Consider the following 3,032-nt stretch of genomic DNA (forward strand, 5'->3'; position numbering starts at 1 on the left):
CATTGGAAATATTACCACGTCATGGTTGTTTGTTTACACATAGAGAAGACACAGAGCTACATTAGCATTAAGTTTAATTATTTGTGACCACCTTTGGCTCGGCCTGAGTCACAACTAACTACTGAGAACATACTGAAACATGCTCCACTACATTCACCAGCTAGTCACTAACTTGTCTGTCTGCCATCTGGTGCTGATCAGGTTAATCAGAACTTCTTCAGTGAAGAATATAAAACTGCAAAGGGCAGGACGGTGGTGTAAGTGGGAGCATGTCTGTCTCTCTGTGTTGGCCCTGTGATGGTGACCTGTCCTGAGTGCCTTTTACTTTAATACATAAGAAATATGCAGTGACTCGAGATACAATGCATTTATACTATTTACATTTAACAAACCAGCGTTTTTTTTTTGTTTGTTTGTTTGTTTGTTTTTTCTATTCTTTAAACTGAACTGGAAAGCTTTTGTTGTTTAAACCACTTATGGAATCAGGGTGCAAACCCTGATCTATACTGTGAGTTGAATGCTTTTTACCCCAACCATAAACCCCAATTGTTGAGGCCAGGTCAACTAATGCAGCACTCAAAGCACCCTTAAAGAGCCTGAGAATGTGGTCTCACTAAGCTCAAACCTGATGGGACGGCAGCAGAACATTGTGGAAGCCATCATGGTTAGTAATGCCTTGAATCACCAACAGTGTCAACAGCAAAGCCCCAACACCACCACCGTTCCTCCTTATGTTTTTACCATAACATTGATTGTCACTTGCTGACCTCATGAAGCTGGTTAACATATTGCCAATAGTGTGCTAGGCTGTCATCAATCCAAACAGGCAGCATCATATTTTAGTTGAACACTTTTTGTTTTCTACATAGTAGCATATGCGACATCATAGGTTTTATGTCTCAGTATTGCTTCACAAGGTAATAGAAAAACCTTTAAATGAGTTGGCGTAGCCAAACATTTGACTGGTACTGTAAGTCAGAATATGTAAATCAATATTAGATGGTTATACAGTATTTTTTTTGTTGTTGTTCTTGCCATGCATTCAGGTTCTTAAATGTGTGTATTGATTTAATTAGCCACGTTATTTTCGAAACATCTTGAAACCTGGACAGTATGGGAGCACTTGTATTTATCAGTTTGAGACCTAAGCCTGAGAAGAGCACAGTGCACTGAAAATAGCCAAGGGTTGTTTGGATCTCATTATGGGGAACAAGAGTCATCTTCACTCAGCCAGCACAGAAGCCTAGTGACTCATATCATTTCTGTGATTTCTAATCAGCATTATTACTATGAAAGCTTTCCTGGCACAGCTCATTTTCCAAGGCTGAACTCTCCTTTAAACCCCCCCAGTGAAGACACGCATAAGTATGGATGGCAACATGCCCAATATTGGACAGGTCACTGGGGAAAGGGTTTACCGCTTGTTTTATCGTGGGCCACTTAAACAGCAATCTTTTGGCCTCCATAAAAAGTGATGACTGAAAAGTGAGTATGTATGAATCCTAATTAATCTTCTATCGAATCAATTGCAAACCCATTTATGGAGGTTAAGAACAACAATTGCAACCCGGAGTGCTTGATAGTACAGTGTGGTCTGAATGCCACCAGTTTAATGTAATTTCCTGAACATGCCCCGCTAAAGAGGAATGCTCATTTTTCATGACTGTGACATGCTTTTTTTTGTAGGGTAAAGTTTTCTATTTCTCTGCAGCCATCGCGTCTCAAATGAATGGGCAACTGATGGCTGAGCTATTATGACTGTAGAGCTAAGCACTATTGTTGATTTATTTTTAATGACTTTTCCAATTATGCAAGCAATAATACCCATTAGAAGTTATCCATGAGAGCCGGCCGTGGAGCAGGCCTGCACTGCACAACTTCAGCTGCTGCATAGTGAGACTCCAGGGCCACGCTCTGAGACAGGGAGTCCTCACTGAAAAAAAGCGTGATTCAGGTGCGGATGAAAGCACTTTCTGTTTGGCTATTAACATACCATTTTCTTTATTTGTATTTAAAGCATTTAGTTCCAGGAACACAACAAGCTCTTTGAACAGTTTAACGAAAAGCTGTGGGTGAGTGTGTGTGTTTGTGTCAGTTGATTCCTGACAGGAACATTAATCATTGACTGTGGGCAGACACAGATCAATGTGGAAAGGTTTGCGTCCAGCCCCTGCTGGAAACATTTCTCAGTCAGAGTCCTGGAGTGACAGGCTGTAAATCAGAGTTTGTTTGTCAGATCAGTGGCAGGTTTACCGGCTGTTGGTGGTGCCTACTGTCACAAACACTTGATGCTGAGAAAGAAAATCCCCCAAAAGACACAATTCTTCTCACAGCTGACTTTTACTGTCAACAGTAAGCACTGAAACATGGAGGCTTGGGAGGTGAGACTGAGGCTGGATTTTTTAAATAGTTTCTAAACTGCTTTTTATGCCATGGTAATCATAATTAATACACATATGCTGTTTGTTTCAAAGGGAGGCTCTGTGGTTTTAGCATTGCTATGGTGCAAGTGCAACCCAGTCTCACGGCAATTCGTGAAATCGTCATGAAACTGTCCAGGGACACGAATTTCAAACCAATACATTTCAATTGGACTTATCTTTCATGTCTGGGCCATGTTTTTTGCCCCTATCAGACAGCACACACACTGTGATGTTTTAGTCGTTCTTTTCTTCCAACAGTCAGACATTAACCAGTTTTACTGTCATGGCCTGTCCACACTAACAACTACAGAGATCACTACAAAGATGTGTGAGCCCACACTGACCAACATCAACATTCTGTAAACACAAGCGCTGGGCAGTTACCGTGCGCTCCAACTGCGTATAACCGCCGTATCCATTCAAATATAAAAGGCAAAAAATATCCAGGCATTTTCTGGATGAAGTGAACACACACTGATAATCTTCATGGTTACATTCTCAGCTGAAATGTTTTCAAAAGTTAGTGAAGTGATTTACCAACACAGCTAGAGCTAGAAAATATATGTGCTTTTACTCTGTTTAAGCTACATCCATCCATTATCTATACAC

Source organism: Stegastes partitus, unplaced genomic scaffold, assembly GCF_000690725.1.
Source record: "Stegastes partitus isolate 25-593 unplaced genomic scaffold, Stegastes_partitus-1.0.2 Scaffold152, whole genome shotgun sequence".
NCBI classification, from domain to species: Eukaryota; Metazoa; Chordata; class Actinopteri; family Pomacentridae; genus Stegastes; species Stegastes partitus.